Below are 26,714 nucleotides of genomic sequence, written 5' to 3' on the forward strand. Positions count from 1 at the left end.
TAAGTGACTTCTAATTATATGAAGCATAAGCACAGAGAGGTTAAGTAAGATGCTTATCTAAAAATCACAAAGAATTACTATTAGAACTGGAATCAGAACTTGTTCTGACTTGCCGGAAGTGCTGACGATTTCCTGGCTAGAAAAGTGGTGTTGATAAAGGTAGTAGTATGTATGCAGCTTGTTAGACTCAGCAGTGAATAAAATGGTAAATTCCTTGAGGACCAGAACTGTGTCTTTAGTCATCTTTTCATTTCCATTAGTACTGTCATGTACATAATTTGTGTTCTGTTATTAAATTGACTGATGTATCTTAGAGACTGAAAAAATCATGGTAGAAAGACTTCTTACCTATCTCCAATATTAGACTAAGTTCTTTGAGAGCTGGAACTATTAAACTATTTGTTTAACTTCAGTGCTCCAGAACCTAGCTCATTTCTCCCTTGACTTACCCATCCATATACCCTACCACCAAGTATTTATTGAGTGTGTTCAGGCACTGTTATAGGACACAGTTGGTAACAGAATCTTATGGAACTTTTAGTTATTAATCAATCACCACAGATGTTTATAGAAATACAACTTAAGTGGTAAATGCATTATATCCTGTAACTGAATGTTTGTATATAATTTTGATAAGTTTGTTTATCTGGAGAATTGCCATTTTTCCCCCTTGGTCTTTTATAATATTATTATGGTTATTTATAATAGATTTTCAATATTGAACTATTCTTGCATTCGTGGTATAAATTCCACTTTGTCTTGGTTTATTTTTCTTTTAATATACTGGCGAATTATATTTATTTAGGATGTTTACATCTGTATCGATAAGCAAATTTTATCTGTGGTTTTCTTTTATGCTGTTATGGTCAGATTTTCTATTGGTGCTATGCTGTCTTCCTATAACAAGAATTAGGTACTTTCTGAAGAAATTTAAATGATAAAAAGAATATATGTGTAATTTTCATTAGATTTTTCTAATACCTTTTGGTTAATTACTTGCTGCAATTATGTAAGTAATCATTTATGTCTTAAATTATTACTTGGTTGTTAAAAACTTGGTTTGAGAGTTGAAGTCATATGCTAATTTAAGTTGAACACTAATTTGATACTGGACATTATTAAGAAAGATTTCATTATAAAAATAATAAAGTTATAAAATAACTTTAAGAAAGATTGAAATCTTGCCTTTATAATGTAGTCAAATTCAAGGTACTCTTTTACGTTTTTTGTTGATTTCATTTGCTATTCAGAGATAAGCATTTGGTAAGATTTGACAAATTATTTAAGAGATAAAATTTGTAGTAAAATGAATATTGCTGTCACTGAAGCAGAAAATGTATTATAACATTTTTTTTAACTGATTACGATTTTATAACTGGTTAAGAATACCTTTTGATCTTGCCTTTTAGCTGTGCTGGATTTTATTTAACTGAGACTGATTTAAATAACTAGTTAGGAAAATTAAAGAGTGTATTCATATTTGATAGTTTCTTGATGTCAGTAGATTGAAATTCCATGTTTGGAAGGCATACAAAATATATTGTAAAACTAAAAGCCATTTTATTTTTAAATACTAATTGACTCAAACCTTTTTCCCAAAGAGGACATGATCTGTAGGATGGAGAGACAGTTACATAGGCAACCAGCTAACTTTAATAATGGCAATCCTTATTAGACAGTATATTCCAGTGGGCAAGAGCTTGTGCTGTAGTGCATAGTAGAAGCTTAATAAATAATTCTTAAAAGAATCCATTTTCTTTGTAGGACTTAATTCATTAAAATAGAATCCTACTTTAAAAAATAAAAAATTATATTTATACCCGGCAACTCTAATTTTTTTTTTTTAAGGTTATCAATTTTAGGTGTCTCTACCTTCTTATGTTTCATTCATTAATCTAGTGTAGTTTGGTCTCCATTACCATCTATTCCTGAAACCTCTCTGATCACGAGTGGCTTAGTGGTCAATCCAAGATACCATTATTTGCTATTTACCTTACCCATGCTTTTGTAGTATTTGACACCGTTGACCACTCTGTTCTTGAATCTGTCTTTTCTTAGCTTCTGTGATACCTCTTTTCCCCAGTTCTCCCATTTATCTGTGTTTCTTCTTGCTTTGGATCTTCTTTTTCTCACCACTTGAATTTTGCTCTTCCTAGGTTCATTCAGTCCTTCCTTCTCCCTTTATCTTCTCTAAGCCATTTTTTCTATAGTTTTAACCACTAATTTGTGTATTAAACTCACACTTCTGCTGAGCTTGCAGTCTATTGTCTATTGGACATCTCCATGTGAATGCTCCAAAATATCTAAAAAATCTAACAAAGTGGTCCAGTTTAAATCTCATTCGTACAGATTAGTTCTGAAGTATAAAAGAGCCTTACTAGTTTTGTCTGAAAGACATTTTCAGCATAATTATTTTGACTGAAGCTATCATTGGGAATGCCTGGTGTCATTGAGGCATGGAAAAATTAGATAAAATTAAGTCTGTATCATATTGGTTAAAAACTTGGGCTCTAAAATTAGTTTTAATAAGATATGCTATCTGGTTGGTATAAATTCATTTGTGGTAGAAATTAATTAAGGCTATAGTCTGGTTAAACATGGGCTTAATCCCGAAAATCACAGAATAGGTCAGTGGTACTTTATTGTAAGTTTTAACACTTTATCAATGATATCCTCCCCTGCCCTCTTTTTTGTTTTCCATGGATTAGCAAGAATATTTTTTCTAACACATTTAAAATTTTTACTTTTAACAGAAATTAGCAGAGTACGGAAAGACATGTACAATGACACATGAAATGGCAGTACAGAGAAAAGGAGTGCAGAATTGCCTGATGCTGTGGGACCTATTGTTCAGTTACAAGAGAAACTTTATGTGCCTGTAAAAGAATATCCAGATGTAAGTATATTTTGTTGTTTTATTCTTTTTTTGTGTGCTTCACATACTTTGGGAAGAGATATGTTTGATTGTAAATACTTAAGCATTATCAGCCACTTAAAAAAAAAATTTATGTGAGGGACTTGAAGTGTGAATAATTTGGCATGGATAATTTAAAAAATTTCTTTCTAAATATGTTTCCATTTGATTACTGCTGTGTCACTTTTGGAAATGCACACGGGTAAAGACTGTCATGGATTCCAGATGGGACAAGGAAAACTACTGTTTGTAATGCAGTTTTTTTATTTTTCCCTCTTAGTCCGTTCAACTATTCTGTTGAGATGAGTCTCCATGTACTACACCAGTTAATTTCTAATCAAAATTCAGACTCTTTTCATTTTGTTATAAAGCCCTAGATAAGATGGTCCATTCTGTTTCTCTGACCTCATCTTAAATGATTTTCCCTCTTCTTCACTGTACTGTAATACCATTGGCCTTCTTTTGGCTTTTAGAACAAGTCAAGTCTATTCCCAGCCTTAGGCCTTTTTTGTTAGCTATAATCTGATCTCTACTGGCTATCATCTTCTTGGTATTAAAGATTTTAACTTAAATATCATTTCGGAGAGGCCTCCCCACCACTTTATCTAAAGGCCATCTGGTTGCTCATTGTTTCACATAAATCTTTTTTTACTTCTGCAATGGCACTTATTATCTGGTATTTTTCTTGTTTGTTTATTTCTCTGTTTCTCTCCAGCAGGAATGGAAGGTACATAAAACAAGAACCTGTCTTTATTATTCACTGCTGTACCACCCATAATATGGGCACGTAATAGGCACCCAATATCTGTTAAATAAATGAAGGAAAAAATGGTGATTTTTTTTGCTGGGTTTCGGGGGACTTCTCTGAAAGCAAACAAAAGAAGGAATTGGTATTATAATGTCGAAAATGTGATGGATGCTCCAAGACTCATTGGTTATGTAGACAGAATACTAGCGTGCAGATGGGAAATAAATGTCCTAAGTTGGATTAATAGGAAGAAGCTTTGGTATTTCACAATTTGCATTTCCAATGCAATTTTATTTAAAGCTTATACATTTATTCTATTAAGTAGTTTTGGTTGCAAATATACAAACAGTTCGGGGTAATGTAGGCAAAAGAAGAGTTAATTGGAAGATTATCAGGTAATACAAAGAATTAAAGTTGTGTCTGGAGAACAAAACTTCATGTAAGGCAGGAAGCAGTGCATCTCTGAGAACTTCAGCAGCAGGAGTTTGTGGACCATCATGACATGACATCAGTGCCTCCTAGACTTTGTCTTCAATTTCAGATTCTTGGAGGAGAGAATGTGTTTTGGGCCAATTTACTGTGACTTGGGAAGTGAGGTTACGTAGTTATGTACCACAACCTAGACATGACCACTATGGGACTGCCCTGGATATTAATATTACTTCTCAAGATGAAAAATTATGATTTGGGCAGCTGTCCCAATTGGGGTCTACTGCTGTTTGGTGTTCCAGTATCCTCTAAAGGATAGCAACCTTCTCATTTGCGTGTTTAAACCCTAAAGGACAAAGTTTCAGCAATAGTCAGTAACACAGACTGTATGAGACCATAAGACCTTGATGGAGAAATATAACCTTGATCTGTCTGGTTTCATTCCTCCAAAAGAAAAAAAAAAAATCTCATTCTGGGTAGAGATATTAATACTGCATCATTTAAAAGAAAAGTGTTCCATACAACCTTCTATGTCAGGACCTGGATCTAGAGGGTACCTTTTCACTATACTCCTTTCTTTCTTTTACCAGTTGTGAGTCATTGCCCTGGTGAGCTACTTTTGCTGACAGGTATATTGGAATATAACATTGTCTAGATGAGTGGTTCTCAAAATGTGGTTTCTGGATCGTAGTATCCACACCTCCTGGGACCTTGTGAATGTTCGAGCCTCATCCCAGACGAGTTTAATCAGAAACTCTGGGTGTGAGGCCTGCAATCTACCTCTTTAACAACAAAACCATATAGATGATTCTGATACATGCTAATGTTTGAGAATCACTGCTCTAAAAAAATTTTTTTTTTTATTGTCAGAGTAAGCCAGGCTAACAGGTAGGTGATTTATGTATATGGTAATTTTGATAGGTATTATGAAGGAGGTGAGTAGAGTGGTGAACTAAACGATGTCCTTGCTTTTATGGAGTGGGCATTTCAGTGGCAGAGACAGACGATAAACAAACGAATATTTACTTTTAGGCGTTGTCAGTGCTATGGGGAAACAAAATGGGGCAAACAGATGAACAAAGACTGTACGTGTGGGAGAGGTGTTCAGTTTTAAGGATAATCAGGGATGGAATCTCTTCTAGGATGATGGGAATGGAGGGAGATGAAAGGAGTGATGGGGAAGAAGTCAAGAAAATCATCTGGGGGAAGAACATTCCAGGCAGAGTGAACAGCAAGTGCAGTGACTCAGGCAGAGCATGCTTGGGAAGTGTGGCAAGATGTGAGATTAGAGAGTTAGTAGAGGGGTCATATCATGTATGCTTCCCATATCATGGGCCTACAAGCCCACATGAAAAATTTTGTATACCATTCTGAGTGAAATGGTAAGCCATCCATATGTTTTGAGACTAGGAGCGACATGAGCTTACATGGATTTTTGATAGGTGTATTCTGGTTGCTGTGTGGAGAGAGACTGTGGGAAATGGTGGTAGAAGCAAGACCAGTTGGGAGGCAGGGGAGGAGACTTGAACAAGAGGAGTTAAGAAAAATGCTTGAACCCTGCATAGATTTTCAAGTTAGAACTGGTAGGATTTGCCGATAAATTGGATATGGAGTGAGAGAAACTCAGGAGTGACCCAAAGGTTTTGATCATTTGGAGTAATGGAATTGCCAGTTCCTGAGATAGGAAAGACTGAGAGAGGAGCCAGGTTTGGGGGAGTTGGGGATTCAGCAGTTCTGATGTAGAGGTGTTAAGCTTGAAGGCAGCCATCCAGAGTGGGGAATGTCAAGTAGGCAGGTGGATGTACAAGTTTTAGATGACCCTTTTGGTACCCAAAAATGTCTATTTAACAAAGCTTTTTAAATTAGAATTTTAGTTTTAATTCATAGAAGGAGAGAAATAGGTACAAAACGGTTTTGGTCTTCCAGATAACTTTTTTAATACCTTGATTTTAAATTTCTATTAAAAGAGTTTAAGTTTAACAAATTTAGATCTGCACATAATTTTTGAGTTTTTCTAAATTAAGGTAATTAATACATACTTAGTGATCAATAAATATTTTGTGGTATAAGGAAGTTTATCTTTTAAAAAAATTAAATAGTATTAAACAAAATGAAACAAGGGAGTCTCAGATTTTGGCACTATGAGAAAAGATTTATTTCAGAATTTTGAATTAGATACAGGCTACGTGAAACAAATATGCACTCTTCCAACCCTTGCTTTTTCTTCATTTAATGTGTCTTGGAGATAATTCCATATGCTTCTGTCCCTGCCCCCATTTGTATGTAAGCTTGATTTTGTGAGTGAATTCAGCCTATTTTGCTAAAAAATGCTTTTATAATTCAAGCTTCAGACGGGCAGCGCAACATAGTGGTCAGAAATATGAACTCAGACTCCTGGCTAGCTCCACTGCTTGTTTTATGACTTTGAGCAAATTACTTGTCATTCCTGGTCCTCAGTTTTCTCATCTTTTATTGTCTCTCCCAGGATTATGAAGACTAAATGAATTAGTATGTGTAAAGCACTTGGAAAATGCCTTTATGCTATGTAAGTGTTACCAGAATGTAAGCTTCATGAGGACAGGGATTTTTTTGTCTGCTTTTTTTCAGTGCTATATTCCCAGGCCTTAGAATAGTGTCTGGTAAATGGTAGACCGATATGAGAAGAAAGCCCTAGATTCAGTCTGAGAAGTGAGGTAATGCTTTATAGTGCCCTTCACAATGGTTTTGAACCACTGGCTTAATGATGTGGGAATGAGAAGCTAAAATGAGTTAGCCTATTGAAAGTATTTTAAAAATTTACGAATTCATATTTATTAATATTTATATTTATTAATAAATAATATTTATTAATAAAGCAGGCTTTTATTGCATCTCTGTTGTGTGTCAAGCACATCCTTGGCATGGGAATATTAATTCAGTTGAAAAGACTCTTTGATATAGTCAAATTAGTGAGTTTTTGTGTCAGACAAACTTAGGTTTTGAGTCCTGGCTTACCCCTTTACTGGCTGTATTTGTCAACAATTGCCACAGTAATATTCCATAGTAAAACACTCTCAAATTCATTGGTTTAAAATAATAAGCATTTATTTCTGTGCTCATGTTGGCTGAGGTTCTGTTGATTGAGGCTGAGTATGGGTCGATGGAGGCTAGCTGTGGGTAGATTCAGATCATATCCATTTTATGTTCCTGCTGGGCCCAGGCTGAAGGAGCAATGGCTACTTGCGGCATGCTATTATCACGGCAGATTGCTGGAGTGCCAGAGCCAAGCCAAATTGCATAATCACTTGTAAGGCCTCTGATCTTGTCTCTTCTGCTAACACAATCCATCAGCCCAGTGATTCTCAACAGGGGCCAGTTTTGTCTCGAGGGACATTTGGCAATGTCTGGAGATATTTTTGGTTGACTTGGGAGGGGATACTGGCATCGTGGGTAGAGGCCAGTAATCCTGCTAAACATCCTACAATGCCCAGGACAGTCCTCACAACAAAGAATTATCCAGCTCACAGTTCCAGTAGTACAGAGGTTGAGAAACCCTGTATTAGCCATATCAAGTCACTCACACAGTGAGAAGGGGACTGGAATAAATAATTGCCGAAAAATAATTGAGATATATGTTAACTTTTTAGAGTCTGTTTCTTTATAAAGCTATAAATTTCACATTGTGGAATTGTTTGGAGAAATCAAGATAACAAATGTATGGTACCTGGTAGAGCAGACACCCACTGAGGTTTGTGTGATCATGAATATGAAAAAAAGTCCTATTCTTGAGGGTGCTCACAGTCTTGTATGAAAGATAAAAGGTATTGCATTAATAATCATTCAAGACTATTTGAGTTTATCATACATTCATAAAATGACAGACAAGAAAGAAGATTTAAAGTTTAATTTAGACCATCAAAATTAAAGCCAGTTAAGTTATTAAGACCTTGTTTGAATCCATGGACATCTTATAAACAGTACTATATAAATGGAGTTAACTCTGATAAGGAAAAGGTGCTACATTTCAAATGAGTCAGTTCTAAGTTTGTCATTAAATTTGCCTAGTTATCAATTTTGAGTTGTTAGAAATTGTTCTATAGGATCTGCCAGAGTAGTAGATAAGTTCCAAATATTGGTAAGGTGTAACTGTTAGAGTTATTAGTCATGTATATACATGGACAGATTAGATTGCTAAACTGTTTGTTTGGGACATGATTTGATAATTAAATTGTAGTGAGGTTTTTTCTAAGGATTTATGTGAAGATAACTCTGATTTTCTGATGTTTTTAAAATGGGTTTTAATTTTAAGTAATATCCTTGAAAGGCATTTCTTGGGTCTAGGCCATCATGATTACACATATTGTCAAAAAGTTTGAGGTGGATAAATGCCTTTTCAAATATTTTTTTTCCAGTTTGTATGATCCCATGCTGGCAACTCTAATTAATAGTATAGGTTTATAATGTTATTCACAGTACTTTCTACAGTCTCTCTTATAATAATAACCTATATTAGTGTTGGAGTAGGAGTTGTAAATTCCCTATTTAATTTTCCTGGGTTTGCCAATGAATTTGTCTAGTTATAGCTTCTGAGTTACTTTAGGGTTTTATTTGTCAAGATTGTCACCTGCAGATTGGCTGTTGAGCTGACGTTTGTTTTGAAGGGATTTTAAGAAGAGCGAGGAGTCGGTGCAGTTAGTTACTTTCCTTAAGTCTTGTTCCTTTGACTATTATGATTAATCAAGATTAATCAAGAGCTTTTAGGAGTCTTGATATAAACTATGTTCACCTTTGTTCTTCTGAATGATAAGTGGACATTAAATAAAAATTTTATGAACTACAAAGGATACTTTCTCAAAACCCAGGTTAACCCTTGATTTTTTTGGTCTTGATATGATCTTAATTATGAATGAAAATGCCAAGTTTTTAAAATAAGGTCTGCACATCTCTCTTCTTTGATTGTACAGGAAACTAAAGTTAAAGATAGTTTTTAAAATAAGGTTAGTATGTATTTTTTATTGAGTGGAGTTGTAAAGTGTTTCAGATTACATATTAACTTGTAGGAGTTTTAATTTAGCTGTATGGTTTGATAATATAGAGCATGTCTTTTAAGTTTTAGGTAGGGAAACTTATTGTTGACTTAGAACTGCAACCTGATTAATTTTAACAAAGATCAATTGGGTTTTTCTTTGTTTTTGTTTTGAAATTTCCTTTTTATTTCACTCTGTAATGGTATATTGAAGGCCTGCTATGTACCGAACTCTTTATGGTTTGGGAGATACTGAATTTCTTAAGGATGTTTGTTAGTAGATATTATTCCAAAAAGGATCTCAAGACAGTCTGAAAGCAATGAATTTTGTTTAGCTCAGGTTTTTCCAAAGGTTAACAATTTATTAAATAATAAGCCTTCTCAGAGTCTTAAAAATTCAGGCGCTTTCTTTGGTAAGTAATATATTTAAAAGGATCTAGTGTTCAGAAGAACAAATTAAAAGATGGCATAAGTTTTTAGGGAAGAACTTTTTTGTAAGCAAATGTTTCCCAGGCTCAGTTGAGATAGGAGGATTTACTTGGCTTACCCAAAAAGAGTTTGTTAGGATGTACTCTGTTAAAATTATTGCTACAAAAGACTTAAGGATAAGTTGGATAACTAATCACAGGTATCCAACCTCCATATCTCTAATATTTTCACTGAAATAACCCCAGGAATATAATTAAAAAGTTGGGGAATCAGTGCTATTCATATTCCAGAAACATTCAGCTGTTTCTGGTAGATACTAAAGGAAAGCTTGAGGTGCTCATCTGCTTTCAACCCATCTTGAGAGAGCATGTCTTCCTAACCCTCTTCCTCCCCCAAATTAGCAAATGAAGTGGGCTGTGAAACAGGTGGAGATTATACCACTTGAATTCTACCACCCATCTCAGTGCCAGTTTATAATAGATGACCTTATTTTGCAAGTGAAGGAAATAATGTATAACTTCTTTTTATTTTAGTTTGAGCAGAAAGCTACTTTATCTTAGGGACATTGAAATTGAACTTTTCAATGACTAGCCTTGGAACTAAATTTAGTTAGTTATTTCATTGGGAAAGCATATTCTCTGTCTTAATAAACATACCCATTTAGAACAAAATAGTTCATAATTAAACTGGGTACTTTCTGAAATCTAATTTTGACTACCATAGGAAACTGCTTTTCCCAAGTCCAAAATCACTATCAGTAAGCAACCTATCTATCATGAAATTGAACATCTCCTTGCTTCATATTGGTATGATATATTTTTTTTTATTATTTGGTTATGCAATTGGTTGAGCTTAAAAATTTATCTGTGTTGTATTGTTTGGAGTTATAGGACAATGATTATTTTGATTAGTTTCTTGCCTTTTTACTTGTAAGATGGTATATAAATGGTATCAATTTGCCATTTTAAGGACAGATTAAAACAAAAGATAAAACAAAATTTGAAAAGTAATTAGAAACATGAAAGCTAAAAAGGAGTTCTGAGTATAAAACAGCAAAATTTTAGTATCATCCCTTTATTCTAGAAATGTTAGTGTGAGGCAACAGGGCACAGGAACATGAAAAGTTATAATCCTTGCTCTCGTGGTACTGTTACTGTTATAATCCAGGTGTGGAATAACGGGTCTGAACTAAGGCAATGACAGTAGAAAAGAGTAAATAGTGAAAATAGCAAGATTTCTTATCTATTGTACGTGGAGATTAAGAATGAGGGAGGGCCTTGCTGATGGTGCTATTCATTGAACATAGAGAATACAGAAGTAGAGGTCTTCTAATATTATAGAGGAACCAAGAGTAAGAGATGGTAGTAGGCTTACTATATTAATAGGATATAATAATTAAAAGCCACTGAAAACTGAGTTGTTCATAACAATGTAGAATATTGAACAGGGTAGTATACAAGACAGTTCTTTGTAGGTCAAGTATAACTAAAATTGATGGCAAATAAAGCAGTTTACTTTAAGAGCTGGATTAATACTTTTGGAACTGTTTAGGAGGTTGTGACAGTATTTACGTAGCAAAACTTATGTAGCAAGATATTGGTTTTAGAAGCCTTCCTAATCTATGATAAGAACTACGCATTCATCTCCTAGACTTCCCTTCAAGGTCTGAGGTGACACTTATAAGCTCAGTCTTCATGCGAATAATCATGTTCTTTTTCTCTCTTTTTTGACATTATACATATTTCATATTTTTCATTCAAATATGCTGATGAACTAATACCACAGAAAAGTTTTCATTCATATAAAAGGTTCAGTTAAACTAAAAGGGTGTATATGATGATTGTTAAAGCAGTGATCCAATCAGTAAAAGACATGAAAATATTGAGCAGATAAGGTATAGTTATATAAAGTAGTATAGTAATGATGTTTTAGGATGTAGGTGGGGAAGAAATTTAAAAAAACACCGTTGGACTCATTCTGAAAATAAACTTGAATTTGAAGAGAGTTTTTATAAACTTTGTACTAAACATTTTGAATCATTAAGAATAATGAGAAAACTAAACATGGAATTTCTGGTATTATAAGGGTATATGTTTAAGGTCTTTAGAAGAGAGGTATACTCTTAAGTGACTGAACTCTAGATTTAATCTAGATGTTCTGGGATTTGGATTACTTATGTAACCTCTCATGTATTAATGCAGATGGTAGTAGCAACTACCGTGCAGTGTTGTTTTGAGGATTAAGTGATCTGATGCATGTAACTGCCCAGCATAGAAGCTTGAACATTCATAATGAAACATACTTCTGCATACTCAAGCTTAAGAAATGTTGAATGATATAGTCCTTGCACTCATGATACTTACATATTGAAGTGGAAAGTGAAAATAATAAATGTATTGTTTGTTCGATAACATTAACTTTGTTCTTTGGAAATTATTCTGAGACCAGTCACCTTTACCATTTGAGAAATTTCTGAACTTATGAGTTCCTGCGCTGCATATAACTTATTACATAGTGATTTAATTTTTCCCTCCAGCTTTATTGAGGTATAATTGACAAATAGAAATTGTATATATAGTCTTCCCTCTGTATCCAAGGGTAATGGTTCCAGGACACCCCTCCCCCACATACCAAAATTCGTGGATGCCTAAGTTTCTTAAATAAAATGGCAGAGTATGTATTTAAAGTGTATATTAGTCCATTTTTTATTGCTATAACAGAATACCTGAAACTGGTTAATTTACAAAGAACAGGTTTATTTGACTCATGATTCTGGGACAGGTGCATCTGGCATGGGCCTCAGGCTGCTTCTACTCATGGTGGAAAGCAGCAGGCAGCTGACAGGTGCAAGCAGATCATGTGGCGAGAAGAAGCAAGAAAAGGAGAGAGGGGAGATGCCAGGGTCTTTTATATAATCAGCTCTCAAGGTAACTAATAGAGCAAGAACTCACTCACTACCCCCACAACCCTGTAACCCCTTCCCCAGGGAGAGCATTAATCTATTCATGAGGGATCTGCTCCCATGACCCAAACTTCTCCCAACACTGCCACATTGGGGATCAGATTTCCACATAAGTTTTGGAGACAACATCCAAATTCTACCATTCCACCCCTGGCCCCCAAAACTCGTGTCCCTCTCACGTACAAAATACAATCATTCCATCCCAACAGTCCCCAAAGTCTTAGCTTGTTCCAGCTCCAACTTAAATGTCTAAAGTCTCATCTGAGTCCAAAGGCAAAAAACTCCTTCCAGCTGTAAACCTGTATGTAGTGAGAACGGTCACCGTGCTGTACATTAGGTCTGCAGAACTTATTCACAAGGCATAATTGAAACTGTACTCTCTGACCGATCTATCTCCCTCCCCATCCCCCCGCATCTGCTCCGTGAGTTCAGGTTTGTTTGGATACCAAATATAAGTATCATACAGTATTTGTCCTTCTGAGTCTGGCTTATATCACTTAGCATAATGTCCTCCAGGTTCATCCATATTGTCCCAAATGATAGGATTTTCTGTGGCCAAATAATATATGTATATATATATAGAGAGAGAGAGAGAGAGAGTGTGTGTGTGTCACATATATATATATATATAGAGAGAGAGAGAGTGTGTGTGTGTGTGTGTGTGTGTGTGTTTGTGTGTGTATGTGTGTGTCACATTTTCTTTATCCATTCATCCCTTGACAGACACACAGGTTGTTTCTATATCTTGGCTGTTGTGAATAGTGGAACAATGAATGTGGGGGTGTGAATGTCTCTTCGTCATATTGATTTTATTTGTTTTGGATATATACCTGGAAGTGGGATTGCTGTATCATAATATGGTGGTTCTGTTTTTAAGTTTTTGAGGGACCCTCCACAGTGTTTTCCATAATGGTTGTATCGATTTACATTCCCAGCAATAGTATACAGGGGCCCCCCTTTCTCCACACCCTTGCCAATGGTTATCTTTTGATAATAGCCATTCTAACAGGTGTCAAGTGATAATTCCTTGTGGTTTTGATTTGCTTTTCTCTAATGTTTGGTTATGTTAAGCACCTTTTCATATGCCTGTTTGACCTTTGTATGTCTTTTTTGGAAAAATGCCTGTGCAAGTCCCTCGTCTATTTTTATATTGGGTCTTTTTTTTTTTTTTTTGCTATGGAGTTGTTCTGGATTGAGTTGTTAATATAATGATTTATTTTGGGTATTAACCCCTTATCAGATATGTGGTGTGCAAGTAAAAGGCTACTTCAGAAGAGTTTGCGGGAAAATAGAATTAAAATATAATTACAAATTTTTCCATTAATTTTTTGAATGCCCTTGAATCTTCCCCATTCTGTAGGTTGCTTTTTCATTATATTGATTGTTTTTCTTTGCTGTGCAGAAGCTTGCTAGCTTGATGTAGTCCCACTTGTTTATTTTTGCTTTTGTTGCCTGTGTTTGGGGTGTCATATCTAAAAATCATTGCCAAGACCAATGACAAAGAGCTTCTTAACCCTGTGTTTTCCTCTAGGTGTTTTACTATTTAGGTCATACATTTAAGTCTTTAATCAATTCTGACTTAATTTTTGTGTATGGTGTAAAATATAGATCCAATTTCAGTCTTTTGAATGTGGGTATCTGGTTTCCTAACACCAGTTATTGAAGAGACTGTCCTTTCCTCATTGTGTATTCTTGGTGTACTTATCAAAGATGAGTTGACCTTATAAGCATGGGTTTTGTTTCTGGGCTTCTGTTCCGTTCCATTGGTCTGTGTGTCTGTTTTTACGCCAGTACCATAATGTTTTTATTACTATAGCTTTGTAAATTCGTGTGAAATCATGGAGTGTGATGCTTCCAGCTTTGTTCTCTCTCAAGATTGCTTTGGCTGTTCAGGGTCTTCTGTGGTTCTATATGAATTTTATTATTGGTTTTCATATTTCTGTGAAAAATGCTATGGGAATTTTGATAGGGATTACATTGATCTGTAGATTGCTTTGGGTAATATGGACATTTTAACAGTGTGAATTCTTCCATTCTATGAAGACAGGATATCTTTCTGTTTTATTTTTGTCTTCTTTGTGTTCTTTGTTTTCTTTGTTTTAGTTGAAACAGTTCAAACAGTGTTTTATAGTTTTCAGCATACAGATCTTTTATCTCCTTTGAACTTATCCCTTTTTTGATGCTGTTGTAAATGGAATTGTGCTTTTTGGGGGGGATATTGTTGTTAGTGTATAGACACAGAACTGATTTTTATATGTTGATTTTGTATCCTGCAACTTTACTAAATTTATTTATTCTGACGGTTTTTTGGTGAACTTTTTAGGGTTTTCTATATATAAGATCATGTCATCTGCAAACAGAGACAATTTCACTTCTTCCTTTCCAATTTGGATGTCTTGTATTTCATTTTCTTGCATAATTGCTCTAGGACTTCCAGGCAGTTTCCCATCTTTTTTTTTTTCCCCCCGTTCCTATGGGGAAATTCCATCCAGTTTTTTTTAAATCCCAGGAAATTTTTACTGTGAAAATGAAAAATCACTGTATAGTTTCACTATATAAATAAATATTAATTTCTTTTATGTACCGTATCCTGTGTGAAGCTCTGTGGATTAAAAGACTAGGTGCTGGTTCCTGATTTCAGGGAATGACCTGGAAGAGACATGCAGATCATTGCATACCATGTGATAAGGGCTTAAGAGGTGTCTACAATGTGCTTTGAGAGTCTCACTTTGGAGGAGGGTAAACAACTCTCTCCAGGAATCAAAGAACACACAAGGAGATCACGGAAGGAACACTTGAACCCAATATTGTGGGATGAGGAGGAATTTGACATGTTTGGTGGGAGGTGAAGAGAAAGGAAGGTGTTATAAGGAAGAGAATTAAAAGTACTTGCCATTTTTACAGGTACTTTTGAATTGCTCATGTGGCTGGAAAACAAAGATAATAGCAAAAATAAAGGCTGGGAAAGTAGTTTAGGATCTTTTAAACAGCCTCGTGTATAAGATTTTGGACCCTATACTCTCATAGATATTGTCATCTGCTTGTGCCATAAAACCCCTGTTGACTTTCATTAACTTCATATTTTTAATTGATTTAGTAATTTTTTTTGTTTTTCTTATTATTTAGCTTTTAGAAGGATAATCATCTATTGTATTCACCTGACATTTGTTTTAAATGGTTTTAGCCTGTTAACCAATTATATCTATGCTCAAGGCATGATTTTTCATAATTTAGGATATCCAAATTCATATGCCACAAATTTTGGTTATAACTTGCTACTGATTTTCCATGTTTGCAGCTGCTGTTTTCAGCACCTTTTCTTATAGAGCACTTGTACATATATGTGCCATAAACAAAAATGTGTATAAAGGCCTATAAGATGTGAAAGGTTTTGCCAAATGGTGTCTATAATAATTTTGATGTAACATTAGCAAAAATATTTATAAAGGCCTCTATATGTGAAAGGTTCTGCCAAATGGTTTCTATAGTATTTATGATGTTAGATAAATTAGCTGTTTCTCCAAGAGACATATTTTGTTACTTATCTAGAATTAATATGAAGGTAGAAAGATAAGACATTTGTTTCCCTCCAAAACACAAGGTATTTTGATGTATTCATACTAGTATTTTTAATTAAAAAGAGTAGTACTACTAGTCATGACTCCTCTCTAGGAAGCTCACTAGCGTTTACTAGATTAGAGATGGTCCACTTTTTGTCTTCTGCTAAGTGAAAGACTTTATCAGATATACATACACTTTTGTGTGCGTGTGTGTGTTTCATACCCGTGTAACTTATATAATGTAAGGCTTGTAAGATATCTAACGAAAATCACCTTAAAAATACTAGATACATTATTTAAAAACAGATTATTACTCTGTTTTGGAAAACGATACAAAGAGTTGCGTGTTGTCTTCTGTAAGTTTTTGTTTTTTTCCAAAAATTTTAAACAGAGATTACGCTTTAGCAGTTCTTAGAGGTGTTTCACTGAGGTGCTTTTGGAAAAACAGTTTTTTATTAGTTAACTGTTTTGCTAGTATGCCACAGGAGGTTTTGTCCTTAAATTGTAGAATCAATCCAAAGGTTAATGGAAAGATTTTTTTTATAATACTTATGCAGTTTGTCATTGGGAGAAATCTCTTATATATATTTAAAATGAAGTGAGCAGCAGTGAATCGCATTAGACATGATTGTTGTTGTTAAACCTCTTCTTTAGAAATTAACATGACACTTGGCAGAAATATAATTGGTGAGCCACAGAGAAGGTCTGTACTTAAACAGTAGGGTTAATGAATATTTCTTTTTTCTTTCCCTTCTTTTGGACTTTAAAGTTGCATTTAGCTTAGGCTGTTTGAAACGATTTGCTTTGAAAGTGTTGTGACATTGTTTTAATTGAATGAAGCTGCAGAACTGGCATGATAAATCAACAGTGAATTTTAATGTAAGGCAAATGATACTAACTTGGAAATTGGTTGCAGTAGACAAAGCAGCTGCTGTGATTAATTTTTTTTTTTTTCACTTCTTAGAACATTTTGAGAAGGATGACCTTGACAGTTTCAATTGTATTAGAATCCCAGTGATATGCACTTTAATATACTTGAGCTATTGTTTGTTAGTTCTTGGAGCAGTAGTGATTGGTTCATTTTTAAGGTTAAGAAAATTTTGTGGTACAAATTTAATGTTTGGGTTTTAACTGGTTTAAAAACTTTTTGTTTAGTAAATAGTAATTGTGAGGTTTAATTAGCTGTGGCAGAAGCCTTTATGTAATCTTGATAGTGTGGTTTCAGCAAAGAGGGTTTAATATGTGAAAAGGATAAGATGTGTCAGAGAGGAGCCTCTTAAGTGGTTATGAAGTGTAGGCCAACTGGTTTGATTGGCAAAGGACACAGGTCAAAACCAATTACATATTCGTTATTTGAAGTGCTAAAATATCTTAATTGATAAAGCATTTTTTAGACTTTTTTTTTTCTTTGCCATATTTGAGATGGTTAATGCCTCAGTAATATTACTGAAGAATAGCTGGCAAGGCTACTTATTTTAAGAAATAGGGTAACAAATAGCATAAAGTCATTTTCAGACTTCTGGAGAACGGGGGGAGTTTTCTCTTTTCTTTTTCTTTTTTCATCTCTTACATATGTTTCACTCCTTACCACATAGCAAGCCTTGAATAAGTGTTTTGTTGAATTGAATTTGTAAATGAAAGGCTGTCCCCTTTTCTACTGAAAAATACCAAAACCAAATGAAATGGGTGAGTGGTAGAATGTGGAAATTATTGTCTCTGTCTTGGTTGTTTTGGGGCTAGGGAGAGGAAAGGAAGTTTTAATCTGCGAGTGTATAAGCACGTTAAGTTATGAAGTTGCAGAAAAGTGTGAAGAGCTTCTGGAGATGAACATAGGACCAGGCATATTGATAGATTTTTTGTGTGTAATGTTTCTTTTTTCTTTTCCTCAGACCCTTATTCCAATATATTATTACTCTGTACTGCCTGAAGGTATGTCAGTTCTAGATTTAGATTAAAAGGCAGCCTCTTATAGAGTGCCAGTGGACTACCATGTTTAAGGACTGAGAAAGTCATTCAGAGCAGCTGAGCAATTCTAGTAAAATAGGACACAATAGGAAAAAAAAATCTGCTTTAATGCATCAAAGACCCAGCAAGATTGTGAAAAATTACTAGTTCAGGATCCTTAGGAGGACAGAGGATCAAGGATGTAAACCTGGCTTATGGGATCTCTCTTTTTTTTTTTTTTTTTTTCTGGGTATGTTTGCTGAATCTGGAGAGAGCATCTGAGAGGCTGAGCTTTGGGGTAACAGGGATTGGAGTCTATAATCTGTCTGTGTAGACTCCCCATTCCTGCTGCTTAGTTTTTGCTTTGGGTAGGGACACTGATGGGTGTGGACTCTAGGAGTAAGAGTGAACCAGAAGGTCTCAGGACCTCACAGGGACTGTACCTTAACTCAAAAGTGAGATTGTATTGAGGTGATCTCTGGTTGCTAGTAACAAGTGCATGTCAGAACCTGATTTATCCTCTCTGGAGAAAGATAACATTATCTTAGGCTTTTATGGTATTTTTATAGGCAATTTAGTAAGTACATTTTCTGGCACATGCTAGAAAATAACCAAGTACACGAGGAGGGAAGATGACATTAACAAAAATCTGAAGAAATGAGAACAGAAACAGAGACTCTAGATATTATAATTATCATACCTAGACTTTATAAGAGCTATGTTTACTATGTATAAGAAGATAGAAGACAAGGCCAAGAAATGTAAATTGTAAAAGAAAAATCAAACTGAAAAATCCCTTAACTAGTGTTAAGTCACCAGGTGGATTTAACAGAATTAGAAGCATTTGAAGAGAGAATTAGTGAACTGGAAGACAGCTTGGAAGACAGGGTAGAGAATCTTTATAGTGCTGAAAGAAAATAAACTAGAATTCCTGCTCATTAAAAATAAGATATTTTTAAATAAAGAAAACTGAGAGACTTCAGCATCAGAAAACTTCCAGTAAAGGAGATACTAAAGGGTGTTTTTCAGGCAGAAGAATAATGACCCTCATTGGAAAGTTGAAGACACAGAAAGGCATAAAGAACAACAGAAATGGTAAATATGTTGGTAAATCTAAATGCATATTATCTGTGCAAAGTGATAATTATTTCCTGTTTAAAATATATATAGAATTTGAAAAATAGCCAATGACATATAAACTGGATTGAGGATAAATGATGTTAAACATTCTGGGATCCTTGTATGTTTACTGAAAAATATTCATATGTGTATGAGTGGACCCCCCACAGTTCATACCTGTGTTGTTCAAGGGTTTACTGTATTACCTGTCAAAATTTGTGCAATACAGCTAAAGCCAGCTGAGGGGTAAATGTAAATATCTACATAGAAAAGAAGAAAAGGTGCACTAAGCAAAGCATCCATTTCAAAAAGTTGAAAAAATAACCAGATTAAACCCAAATGAAGTAGAAGGAAGTAAATAATAAAACTAAGAGTAAAAGGCAGTTAAAGAGAAGAAAAGCACAAAATGAAGACAATCAGCTAGCTATTGCTACATTATAATAAACCACCTCCAAAACAACTTAAAATTTGAATAAGCCATATTTAAGCTCCCACTTCTGTGTCTGGATTCAGCAGAACAGTTCTTCTAGTCTGCATCTGCAGTCAGCTGTAGGTCGGCCAAGCAGCTCTGCTTTCGGAGTTGCCTGGCTGTGGGCATTGATGGTGCCTGAGTCATTCTCCAACAGGTTAGTCCAAGCCTGCTTACATCGGAGTAATAGGGCTCTGAGAAAGTGGAACCATGTAAAACTGACACTTAGGCTTTTAACTGGCATATCATTCTTTCCACTACATTGTATTGACCAAAGTAAGGCACAATGCTAGCTAGTCCAGATTCAAGAGGTGGGAGGAGTGCAAATCTACATTGCAGATGGCACAGATATGATGAGAGGTGGAGAATTCTGGCCATTTTTGAAATCAGTCCACCCAAATCAACAAAAGCAAAAGTAGATTCTTTGAAAACATGGGAGGACTGATTTAAAAAAAAAAAATAGATGTAGATAACCAATCAGGAATGAAAATTGGGACATGGCTTCAGATCTTACAGGTATTAAGAAGAAAATTGGACATGAGCTTTATTTAATTAATTTGTATTTTTGCGGCTAGTGGGTACAGGGATTGAACCCTGGACTTGGTGTTATCAGCACCATGCTTTAACCAACTGAGCTAACTGGCCAACCACAGACGTGAACTTTAAATGAACAAATTTGAAGATGTAGACAATATGGGTGCATTTCTAGATAAACACAACTTACCAAAATTGACATATGAAGGAAGAGAAAATGTGAATTAAAGAAATGAATCCATAATTAAAAACTTCCGCAGAGGAAACTCTAGGCCCAGGTAGCTTCACCAGTGAATTCTATTCAGTATTTAAGGAAGAAATAACATCAGCCTTCTACAAGCTCATTTAGAGATTAGAAAAAGAAGGAATACATCACAATACAGTTTGAGGCCAGAATAACCATGATGCCAAAACCCAAGAAGCATATTATGAGAAAGGAAAATTACAGGCCAGTTTAATTCATGAATATAAATTAAAACAAAACAAAAAACCCAAAATACTAAGAAACTGAGACCAGCAATTTTTAAAAAGAGTAATGTATTGTGATTACATTGAGATTATTTTAAGAATGTAAGGTTGGTCTAACGTTTGACAATTAGTTGTAATCCATTGTAATAGCAGAATTAAGGAGAAATATCGTGATTGTTTCAGTAGATGGAGAAAAAGTGATGATTTAGATATCCAGTTGTGATTTTTGAAAAAAGAAACTCTTAGCCAATTAGTGAATTAGAAGGGAGTTTTCTGAATCTGATAAAGTGTACTTACAAAAAGTGTACAGATTACAGTACTTCAGACGTTATGGTGAACTGTTGAAAGTTTTATATTTGAAATCTGAAACAAGTCAGTTATGTCTTTTAAGTGCTGTAAGTATAGCAAGAAAAAGAAATAAAAATATATGGCTGGAAAGGAGAACAATAGAACTGTCGTATTTGCAAGTGATATGATTGTTTACATAAAGAATCCCAAAAGAACTACAGAAACATTATGAAGATCACTTATGAAGAAACAAGATTGCTGGTTCCAAGGTTGGTATGGAAAAACCACTTATGTGTTCTTATACCAGAAACAGAAAATGAAATTTTAAAATACAGTACATAACAGCAAAAAATGTTGTGCAAATTTCTAGAAATAAATCTAACAAAAAAAATGAGTAAAGACACAATCAAAAAAACTTTACATTCTTGAGAAAAATAAAAGATGACCTAACCGAAGGAGACATTATACCATGTTCATGGTTTTGAAGACTCTGTATTATAATATCCTGATGAAAATTCTTGCAAGTATTATTTAGAAATCGACCTACTTTTTCTAAGATATATGTGGACATGCAAGGGGCCAGCAATACCTAAGACACTTTTATGGAAGACCTTGATATAATACATATCAAGATTTATTTTAAAGTTACAATAATTAATATAGTGTGATATTAAAGCAAGGATAAATAGATTAATGGAATAAAATAGAGAGCCCAGAAATAGACCCAAGTGTATAAAAATGTTTATGACAGTGATGGCACTGCAGAGCAGGTGGAAAAGGATGGTCTTTCCAGTAAAACTGACTAGGACATTTGGATATCCACATGAGAGAAAAAAAAATTGGCTCATACACAGACATCAGTTCATGGTACACTGTAGACATAAATGTGGAAGGCATAACAATAAAGCTTCTAAAAGATAATACATGAGGATATCTTGATACCTTGGGGTGGGGAAAGACTTCTTTTAAGCAAGACACAGAAAACATTAACCATGAAGGAGAAGATTGATAACTTGTACTATATTAAAATCTAAGACTTTCTCATCATAAGACACCATTAGAAAGGGAGAAGGCAAGCCACAGGATGGGAAAAGGTTATTTGCTGTCCATGTAATTGCAAAGTAGAAATCCATGAGAAAAAGATAACACAATAGAAAAATAGGAAACTTTAAGTGTACTTCAAAAAACGTATATCAGAATGGCCAATAAACATATGAGTAAATGCTTAACCTCTTTAGTAATTGGAGGAATGCTAATTGAATGGCTAAAATAACAAACACTAAAGTAAAAAACTGACAAGTGTTGGAGAGGAAGTGCATCAAACAAATTATGCTCTTCTACTGGGGATATAAATGTATACAGGCATTTTAGAAAATAGCACTAACTACTAAAGGTTTTTTTTTTTTTTTTTTTTAGTGTTCTTTATCCAGCAGTCTTATTCCTCAAGGATCAGTCCCTTGTCCTGCTTCTTTATCTTGTACTATCTCTTTCATGTTAGAGCCCATCCTCTGAAGCTTTTGGTAAACCTTATTTGTCTATTCATATTTAAACATGAAGCACTGAACATTTGAATTAGGAGCTTGTGTTCATGAATAGAGCTTGTCTACTGCTGGCTTTGATTTGCGGTGATCACCTGAAGTGCCAGACTTTGAGATGGAAGTCCAATGCTGAAACATGGAAGTGTATCTTCTGAGGGTGTTTGAATTTTTCTAGAGAAGAAGACTATAGCATATTACCTGCAAGTCGGATGCCTGGCTGTTGGTGTTCTGTGGGGAGGGATGGTTAATTGTTCTGTGTATTATTTCTACCTTTTCTTTCTTGTTTACTGCAGAACTCACTGTCTAGGTGTCAAGTCTCTGGAATTCTGTAGGACAAATTTACTATTTATCATATCTCCTTCTATGACATTCTAAGCTGAATTGTTGAGTTAAGGTGAGGGCCTGAGGTTTCCTAAAGAGAATTTTTAGTGGTCATGATAGGCTGTTAATTGTCTACTTTGTGGCACACCTTGTAGTGGACCTTGTTATTGTGCTATATGCACACATAGTTGCACACACAATTGGCATTATAGCTCTACCAGATAGTAAGTACCACCCCTGTTGTACAATTGAGGCTTACTTAATGTGACTTTCAAATTTCTAATTATTATTTTGTATTTGAGCTTGGAGACCAGCTGAAATCTGTGTCATTTCAGAGTTTATAAACACGTTACCGTAGTATACTACTTGAATTTATTCGGACTGGAGATGGAACGTTAGGTTGACTGGGGATTCTAAGTTAGAATAAGTGCCTTGTTAAAATGGATGACAGTAAGGATTTAGGTTGGATAAAGAGGTAAAGTACCACCTGCTGAAGAACTGGGCAGGGATAGGGGGCTTTATTTGAATATAAAGAAGTAGTTTGGACAAATTTCAGAATCTAGGATCTTAGATCAAGTACTTATAGATCAAAAGCTGTGGGTCTCAATTTGAGGTGAAAGAAGTTGTATCAAAATCCCCTGGGAGAGGCAGGCTTTATTCAAAGGATACAGGTGTACTACTCACCTGTCATTTGAGAATTACTTTTCTAAGATGTGGTGAGGCCTTTGGAATACAGAAGATTGAAGTACCCAGCTTCTAAAGCCCTGACAGCAATGGATTTTCTAGCATGTTACTTTTATGTAATGATGTACTAACAGGATAAATGCTAAAAAAAAAAAAGTAGGAAGCTGTATGGATAAGAATCATTACCTACTTGATTGAATAGATAAATGAAAACCAGCCATGGGTTTTTGTGGAACTGATGGGAAACACTCATTTCTTTTGGTCTTTTATGCACTTGACATGTGAATAAGGAAAATTTACTTTTCAGTGTTCACAGTCAGTTTATTCTTTCTATTGACCTAAAAAAAAAAAAAAAAAAAAAAAAACTTGTTCAAGGGTACTACAAAATTTGTGGATAAATGGAACTAAAAGATAATGTTAATCTTTCCACAAACTTTTGGAAGTACCCATGTACATATGAAAATTTTTTGTGCTAAACAAATGAGCTGTTGTAGTTACACCCCAAACTTGGCAAGAAATTTGTAAGGCCTCTAGATTTTATTTCATCTTAGTATTAATAAAATATTTAACTTAAGTAGTTACAGTTGATTCTTGAACAAGGCGGGGATTAAGTTTGCTGATTTCTTCAGCAGTTGAGAATCCATGTATATTGTGTAATGTTGAATATGCTAATTGTCCTCATTTGAGCATCACATATTGTACACAGGTATTGCTATTCAGTGGTGTATCCCACAGATATGTACAATTAATTATGTTTCAGTTTAAAAGAGAAAAAGAAAAAAGACAGAAAATCCATGTATAACTTTTGACTCGCCCAAAATTTAACTGTTATCCTACTGTTGACCAGATGCCCTACTGATAACACAGTTAATTAACATATTTTGTATGATGTATGTATTTTATACTGTGTTCTTACAAAAAGTCATCTAAAGAAAAGAAAATGTTAAGAAAATTATAAAGAAGAGAAAATAAATTTACAGTACTATGTGTATATTTACTTCTTAAAAATCTGTGTATAAGTGGATTCACACAGCTGAAACCCATAATATTTATGGGTCAGTTGTGTGTGTATGTGCATGCACGTGTGCATGCGTGTATATAAATGTTTTAAAATCTAGGAACTATACATTTCAGCAAGTGAATAATGTATGGTAACTTTTTTTTTCACAGTTTAATTTTGTTGGTAGAATCCTTGGACCCAGAGGACTTACAGCCAAACAGCTTGAAGCAGAAACAGGATGTAAAATAATGGTCCGAGGCAAAGGCTCAATGAGGGATAAAAAGAAGGTAAGTCCTTGAAAATGGGGCAAGTCTTTATGTGAATAATTTACTTAAACTTTTGCATCCTAATAATAAAGTATTCAGATATAGATACTTTACTCCATATCAGAAACTTTTGAACTTTAAGGTGGTGGAATGATTTTACCTTGTTAATAATCATTTATCTATTAGCAAACTAAAGCATCCGTTTATTATGTTAACTTACTGTGGTATTTACACTTGAGAAGCTGCCAGTTTGTAAATTAGTCAGACTGTACTGTTGTATATAAAAATATGCAACTAAAAGCTTGAAAAATCTAAAAATTTTTTTGATGAGATTTAAATCAGAACAGTCAAATGAATCACTTTGGATGTATGTCAACTTATTGGGAGAGTTAGAAGACAGAAATCTATTAAAATGACTCATTTTGGTTTTTATGAACATCTTGTGTTGATTTTAAGTTTTCTAGACATTCTGCTTTATATTACTTCTGTTTTTTCTTTCTTGCCCCTTCTTGTTTGGTGAGTTTAATTAGTAAACATCTGACTGTCTGCTTTCAAAATTGTTGTTAAAAAGATTTTGTTTGCCTAGTTTTCTTTTATCCAGTGATATACTATGAGGCAGGATACTTTTGAATTTCTATCTGTATAAGAAAATCACTGATTTAAAATACCTAGATTTTGATTGCCAGAAGATTAAATTATTGTTAGGAAGAGTGATTTTTTTTTTTTTTTTCCTTTAGTAAATACATTGACTTGAAAGGGCTACCAAGTGATAGAGCTGTGGTCAGCTTATGTTCCAGCATATGCATTGAGTTGCTTTGTGGAGCTTATGAAAACCAGACTCAAGTTATCCTGACCTAATTTTGCTTGTTTTCAGAGCTTTATTTAAGCCCTTGTGTTAGCTGACTGGATCTTAATCATTTTTGCTCCCTGCACATGAATGACTTAGTAGCTAAGAAGTTTGGGGAAAAAGTCCTTAATATTAAATGATTATGTTTAAATCTTATTTTAACCTGTTCTTATCAGCTGAGTTTAAAGATATTTTCATGGAAGTATACAAGTTCTCCTTGAGCATTATTAAATGTTGCATTTAAAAAATATTATTTTTATAGAATCTTAAAAAAAAAACTAAAGCATATTCTCAATCAGCTGAGTGGTGACCTTTTTACGTGAGCCGATGCCATGAAGTTTTGGTTTCTATGTTTGGACTTATGATTACATTTGCATTCAGTATTACTAATTTAATTACCTAGGGACAGTGAACGAAGTCTGCACAACTGAAGGACAGATAAATCTTCACCATAAGAGTGACGTGTATCCACCCTTCAGTTAAATAAATTATTCTATCAGTTAACAAAATATTTTTTTCTCCTGAGATTCTGTTAATTCTGTAGTAATAACCCTCTACTCACTTTACTTACATGCAGACAACAAGGATGAGAGCCTGGAACTGTGTGATTAGCTATCATGAATAAAGAACATTTTCTGCTGTCTTTGGCAGAAGAATGGAATGGTTAAAAGAGTGGCTCTGCAGTCAAATTGCTTAGGTTTGAATCATGGTTCTCCTACTTAGCTTTGCGACCTTGGACAAATTACTTAATCTCCTTGTGCCCTGTAAAATGCGAGTAGTAATGTTACTTATCTCTTATAGTAGTTGTGAAGATTGAGTTGTAAAGCACTAAAGACAGTGTTTGGCATGTAGTAAGCGATCAATTAATGTTAATGATGGTTCTTAATAAATTTTATCTCAACTCTATAGGTTAGAGTAGTAAATTTTATTTTTAGACTCATGTAGTATCCTGAGGTAATACTACATTTTTTTCAGCTTGGGAAATGGTAATTTCTTGTTTTGTAACCTTTGAATATCCCACATCCTCATAGGTTTTCTGTTTTCTTTTTTCAGTGGTTGGTGCTTCCAAATTCTGCCCTTGTTTTCTCTCTCTCTCTTTCTTTTTTTTGGATGGCTTCCTGGTACAGGGATCCAAACCTTTGACGTTGGTGTTACAAAGCTGACCAACTAAGCTAACCGGCCAGCCCTA

The 26,714-nt window shown here is 34.4% G+C and overlaps 1 protein-coding gene and 1 long non-coding RNA gene across 2 annotated transcripts in view; both read left to right on the plus strand.

The window, feature by feature from the left end:
• The window catches only part of LOC134384026 (procollagen galactosyltransferase 2-like), a 235,169-nt gene that overhangs the window by 105,391 nt on the left and 103,064 nt on the right, over window positions 1-26,714 (plus strand). The window lies entirely within an intron of this gene.
• The window catches only part of LOC134385259 (uncharacterized), a 60,381-nt gene continuing 36,424 nt past the window's right edge, over window positions 2,758-26,714 (plus strand). The window contains exons 1-2 of the long non-coding RNA XR_010024279.1: window positions 2,758-2,896; window positions 24,583-24,699. This is a non-coding gene — a long non-coding RNA (uncharacterized LOC134385259). The remainder of the gene's footprint in view (window positions 2,897-24,582; window positions 24,700-26,714) is intronic.

The sequence above is a fragment of the Cynocephalus volans genome, chromosome 8 (assembly GCF_027409185.1).
Source record: "Cynocephalus volans isolate mCynVol1 chromosome 8, mCynVol1.pri, whole genome shotgun sequence".
Taxonomy (NCBI): domain Eukaryota; kingdom Metazoa; phylum Chordata; class Mammalia; order Dermoptera; family Cynocephalidae; genus Cynocephalus; species Cynocephalus volans.